General features: G+C 40.8%; 1 pseudogene; it reads left to right on the top strand.

Annotated features, from left to right (window-relative positions):
- The first annotated feature begins 6,292 nt into the window (after positions 1-6,292).
- LOC130283617 (U2 spliceosomal RNA) lies at positions 6,293-6,365 on the top strand (annotated as a pseudogene).
- Positions 6,366-6,710: the final 345 nt, after the last annotated feature.

Raw genomic sequence — 6,710 nt, 5'->3', positions numbered from 1 at the left:
ACTTCGGAACCCTGTCGTATTTGAAGGAAACAGTTTAGGGCCACATGTGGGGTATTTCCATACTCGGCAGAAATTGCACTACAAATTTTGGGGTGCTTTTTCTCCTTTAACCCCTTATGAAATGGAAAAGTTGGGGTCTACACCAGCCTGTTAGTGTAAAAAAATAAAAAGTTTTACACTAACATGCTGGTGTTGCCCAATACTTTTTATTTTCCCAAGGTGTAAAAGGAAAAAAAGACCCCCAAAATTTATAACGCAATTTTTCCTGAGTACGGAAATACCCCATATGTGGACGTAAAATGCTCTGCGGGCGCACAACAAGGCTCAGGAGTGAGAGCGCACTATGTACATTTGAGGCCTAAATTGGTGATTTACACAGGGGTGGCTGATTTTACAGCAGTTCTGACATAAACGCAAAAAAATAAATACCCACATGTGACCCTATTTTGGAAAATTCACCCCTTACGGAATGTAACAAGAGGTATAGTGAGCCTTAACACCCCACAGGTGTTTCACGAATTTTCGTTAAAGCTGGATGGGAAAATGAGAAAAAAAATGTTTTTCACTAAAATGCTGGTGTTACCCTAAATTTTTCTTTTTCACAAGGGAAAATAGGAAAAAAGCCCCCCAAAATTTGTAACCCCATTTCTTCTGCGTATAAAGAGACCCCATATGTGGATGTAAAGTGTTCTGCTGGCGCACTACAATGCTCAGAAGAGTCACATGAGGGGGTCACAAGAGGGGTCACATGTGGGGCACCACTGTTCTGGCACCATGGGGGGCTTTGTAAACGCACATGGCCCCCGACTTCCATTCCAAACAAATTCTCTCTATCATAAGCTCAATGGCGCTCCTCCTCTTCTGAGCATTGTAGTGCGCCAGCAGAGCACTTGACGTCCACACATGGGGTAGTTCCATACTCAGAAGAAATGGGGTTGCAAATTATGGGGGTATTTTTCTCCTATTACCCCTTGTAAAATTTGGGGAAAAACCAGCATTTTAGTGAAACATTTTTTTCTTCATTTAAACATCCAACTTTATCAAAAAGTCGTGAAATACCTGTGAGGTGTTAAGGCTCACTGTACCACTTTTTACATTCCTTGAGGGGTGTAGTTTCCAAAATAGTATGCCATGTTGTTGTTTTTTTGCTGTTGTGGCACCATAGGGGCTTCCTTAATGTGACATGCCCCCCAAAAAACATTTCAGCTAAATTTGCTTTCCAAAAGCCAAATGTGACTCCTTCTCTTCTGAGCATTGTAGTTCGCCCGCAGAGCATTTTACATCCTAACATGGGGTATTTACATATTCAGAAGAGATGGGGATACACATTTTGGGGGCACCTTCATTTTGCTGCTATTCCTGTGAAACATCTAAAGGGTTAACACACTTACTGAATGTCATTTTGGATACTTTGAGGGGTGCAGTTTTTATAATTTGGTCGTTTATGAGGTATTTCTAATATGAAGGCCCTTCAAATCCACTTCAAACCTGAAATGGTCAATGAAAAATTCAGATTTTGAAAATTTTGTGAAAAATTGGAAAATTGCTGCTGAACATTGAAGCCCTCTGATGTCTTCCAAAAGTAAAAACATGTCAACTTTATTATGCAAACATAAAGTAGACATATTATATTTGTGAATCAAAATATAATTTATTTAGAATGTCTATTTTCCTTACAAGCAGAGAGCTTCAAAGTTAGAAAAATGCAAAATTTTCAATTTTTTCATCAAATTTTGGAATTTTTCACCAAGAAATGATGTAAGTATAGACAAAATGTTGCCACTAACATAAAGTAGAATATGTCACGAAAAAACGTTCTCGGAATCATAATGAAAGGTAAAAGCATCCCAGAGTTATTAATGCTTAAAGTGAAAGTGGACAGATGTGCAAAAAACACTCTGGTACTACAGTGAATATTGGCCTGGTCCTTAAGGGGTTAAAGATACAACATTCTTATATACATAACATAGGGGATAATAAACAATTACAGTAGAACAGATGCAGTGGGGCCCAGGGGACACTGCAGGGAGGTTGCCTGACAGGGCAGCAAGGGTACAGGGTAACAACTCCCATACTGGGCCACCACAGTGTCAGTATGAGACAGCGTGGAGCTGGCAGCAGCATGAGGAGAACATATGGTGGCAGAATGAGACAGCCTGGAGGTGGCATCAGCAGTATCAGGAGTCCTGAAAGTGACCCTGTGACATAGTGGAGCGGTGGGTGGCAATACCAGTACCCAGTGACGAAGGTGGGTGAAACACGGATAACTTGGCATCAGATGTGTGGCATCAGGCGGGTGGCAGGATCAGAATAGTTGCTGAGGCAGGTAGGGAGAAGAAAATGGTCACTTTTGTAAAAGTGTTAGTGTGCACAAATAGGTATTGAGGATATGCATTACGTAAAACTTAACTTTTATTAATATTCTTAGGATAAAATATATGTACCCCCAAATTTTTTTTAAATGAAACAAAAGGAAATGTGTGCTAAAAACATCATGTGCCACCTACACCACCAAGTATTGATGTGATGCAAAGACCTCTAAAAGGTGGAAGGGAACAGTCCATCATCGTACTCGGACAGAAACTGAATCCCTTATTCAGAAGTTTAATTTGGTCTTGACTTAAAACTTTAGAGGAGATATTCATGATATTCATGATAGGTTTGGCGGGAGGTTATGGGGGTGATGAGGACACAGAGGATAAGAGGGGGTGTATATGTATATATGATGTATATGCATGTGTGGCAGTATTATATTCAGTGGATACAGTGTGGAGCAGTATTCAGGGTACAGTGTATGGCAGCATTATATTTAGTGGGTACAGTGTATAGCAGTATTATAGTCAGTGGATATAGTGGGGGCAGTATTCAGGGTACAGTGTATGGCAGTATTATATTCAGGGTACAGTGTTTTGCAGTATTATATTTAGTGGGTACAGTGTATAGCAGTATTATATTCAGGGTACAGTGTGTGGCAGGATAATTTTTAGGTTACAGTGTGTGGCAGTATTATATTTAGTGGGTACAGTGTATAGCAGTATTATATTCAGTGGATACAGTGTGGGGCAGTAATCAGGGTACAGTGTTTTGCAGTATTGTATTTTGTGGGTACAGTGTGTGGCAGTATTATATTTAGTGGGTACAGTGTATAGCAGTATTATATTCAGGGTACAGTGTGTGGCAGTATTATATTTAGGGTACAGTGTGTGGCAGTATTATATTCATGGTACAGTGTGTGGCAGGATTATATTTAGTGGGTACAGTGTGGGGCAGTATTATATTCAGGGTACAGTGTGTGGCAGGATTATGTTTAGTGGGTACAGTGTATAGCATTATTATATTCAGGGTACAGTGTGTGGCAGGATTATATTTAGTGGGTACAGTGTATAGCAGTATTATATTCAGGGTACAGTGTGTGGCAGGATTATTTTTAGTGGGTACAGTGTATAGCAGTATTATATTTAGTGGGTACAGTGTATAGCAGTATTATATTCAGGGTAGAGTGTGTGGCAGGATTATTTTCAGTGGGTACAGTGTATAGTAGTATTATATTTTGGGGATACAGTTTATAGCTGTATTTTATTCAGGGTACAGTGTGTGGCAGTATTTTATTCAGGGTACAGTTTATGGCAGTATTATATTCAGGGTACAGTGTGGGGCAGGATTATATTCAGGGTACATTGTGGGGCAGAATTATATTTAGTGGGTACAGTGTGTGGCAGTATTATATTCAGGGTACAGTGTGTGGCAGGATTATATTTAGTGGGTACAGTGTGGGGCAGTATTTTATTTAGGGTACAGTGTGGGGCAGTATTTTATTTAGGGTACAGTGTGGGGCAGTATTTTATTTAGGGGACACTTTCTGGCAAGGTTATAATGATTACTGTCTTCATGCAGAGGATGAGGATCTGCTGACAGTGAGGAGCCAATGATGTCTGGATGTCAGACTCTGCAGAGAAGATGGAGCTGGAGGAAGACCTGGTCTCTGGACCAGATGAAGAAGAAAAGATAACAGAGAAGACATCACTCAAGTCAGAAGACATCGTCAATCAGGTCACTTATATCATTGTGCATTCTCCTGACTTGTCCCATCAGAGCTGTAGTCACTTGTAAGTTCTGCAGTGATGATGGATAAAACTGTGTCCAATCTGTGTCTCTCCATCTGTTATAAAACTACAACTCCCATTGCCAGAGGCTCAGACATGCCTCAGACATGATGGGAGTTTTAGCTTTCCGACAGCTGGAGAACCACTTCAACCGAGGTGATCGGTGGGGATCTCAGCAGTCAGACCCCCAGGCACTGAGCTGTGTGAGGAGCCCAGAAATTTCTGATGGCAGCCCTGGGTTTAAATTAGAATTAGACTTTTCCCAATTTCTCAGAAGGCTTAAATTGAAAATATGGCTCTGCAATAAAGAGACTACTACAATTGATATAAGGTCTGAGGAGGAAAAACAGACAAGTCTGAGAATCAGTGATCATGGTCTCAGAAACAAGAGTGAATTTCAACCTACAGTAATCTCACACACTCTAGAGACATTTGGAGAGTGTGTTAGACGTGATTTTGTGAAGCTTAAAGAAAAATCTACCAGGTTGAAACATCCAAATATTACACGTGAAGAGATGAGGTTTATGTCTGAGTTGGTCCATGACAAAGAGTTGGTAATAAAACCGGCCGACAAAGGCGGTGCAACCGTTGTCATGAACTGTACTCAATACATCAACGAGGCAAACAGGGACCCAAGACCGGAAATAGAGAGAAAGATTTTAAAGGTAATAGAGGGGGGAATGGAAAAAAGTTTAATTGATGAAGATACTAAACAGTATTTGATTGTTTTATTTCCTGTAACTCCTCTTCTATATCTCTTACCCAAGGTCCACAAAGATCGGAATAACCCGCCGGGGAGACTCATTGCGTCGGCTCGAAATTCAGTGACTTCCTGGATCTCCATTAGTGTTGAGCGGCATAGGCCATATTCGAATTCGCAATATTTTGCGAATATATGGACGAATATTCGTCATATATTCGCATATGCGTAATATTCGCGTGAATTTTCACATACGCGAACATTCGCATATGCGAAAATTAACACTATAGAAAATGCGCATATAAAAACTTCGCGTATGAGAAAATCATCATATGTAACAATGCGCATATGCGAAAAAGGTATGCCATAAAATTTGCATATAAGAAAATTGGTATATGTGAAAATGCGCATATACGAAAAAGTTCATACCCGAAGATTCGCATATATGAACAATTTATATATTTTGTGATGTAAAGTTTCGCATATGAGAATTTTCTTATATGCGAATTTTCTGGTATGAACTTTTTCGTATATGCGCATTTTCACATATGCTAATTCATAGGAGAAAATTCGCGTGTAGGAAAATTAGTGCATGGAAAAATTCGCATGTGCGAAAATGTACATAGGAGAAAATTCGCATATCAGAAAATGAGCATATGTGAAAATGAGTATATGCTAAAATTTGCATAAGCGACAAAAAAACCTGAATATTCGTAATTGCGAATATATAGTGCTATATTCGCGAATATTCGCGAATTCGTGAATGTGCGATATTCGCAAATACAATTCGAATTGCGAATATTAGCGAGTAACACTAATCACCATCTTTCTGGACAAAATATTAAGAAAATTTGCGGTATGTACCAAATCATACATCAGGGACACTGGCGATTTTTTAGATAAAATTTCCAAGATCAATGTGCCTAATGGAGCCTATGTCGCCTCTTTTGATGTGGTGAGCCTCTACACCTCCATCCAACATGATGAAGGTGTAGAGGCTGTCAGACAGGCATTAATGAATGCAGACTTCCCAGCTGAGAAAGTCGATTTTGCAACGTTGCTCCTCAGATAGGCCCTCGAAAACAACTACTTCATGTTTGATGACAAATATTATATACAGAAGCAGGGGACCGCTATGGGGAGGAACATGGCACCTACTTAAGCAAACATCTACATGGCCCACCTTGAGGGGACATCAGTCTATGTATCCCACCACTTCAGGCATGTCCTGGGGTGGTGGAGATATATAGATGACGTCTTCCTCATTTGGGTGGGCCCAGAGACTGAGCTATTGGATTTTCACAAGTACTTAAACACGATTGACAATGACATCAAGTTTACACTAACGTACTCAGGGGACTCAGTTAGTTTCCTGGACGTTAAGGTAATGTTGAGGAACAATCATATAGTGACGGATCTCTATACGAAAGAGACAGACAACAATACTCTTCTGGCATTCAGTAGTTGTCATCCGTGGGCAATGGTCAAAATCGCTTCTCGGCCTTTTGGCTAAGATCAAGTGTAGTATCTTTCCTGTTAGTTGACGGTGTGGAAGACCACCAAGGCAGGATGGGGAACCACACAGTAGGACGGGTGTACCAGGGATGGCTGTATAGCACAGCAGTCATCCCCGATGAGACTTGTTCCCTGCTGGATCTGGCCTTAAGGTCCGGGTAGAGTGAAGGCCGAGGTGCACAAGTGCCCTGGGAGTGGTGACCCCAGGGTGCCGGAATTCACTTGGGATTGGCAACCCCACTTGAATGAAAGCACATAGCACGCACTTTTTCTCTCACTCTTCTGGGCACTCACCCATGATTGTAGATACACATGTGATGTACAATACAGTAAAATTACATGAGAAGGAGGGACACGCTTACCCCTTGTTGTTAATGGCGTCCTGAGCGTGG

The sequence above is a fragment of the Hyla sarda genome, chromosome 7, assembly GCF_029499605.1.
Source record: "Hyla sarda isolate aHylSar1 chromosome 7, aHylSar1.hap1, whole genome shotgun sequence".
NCBI lineage: Eukaryota > Metazoa > Chordata > Amphibia > Anura > Hylidae > Hyla > Hyla sarda.
This window is presented reverse-complemented; position numbering and strand designations above follow the sequence as displayed.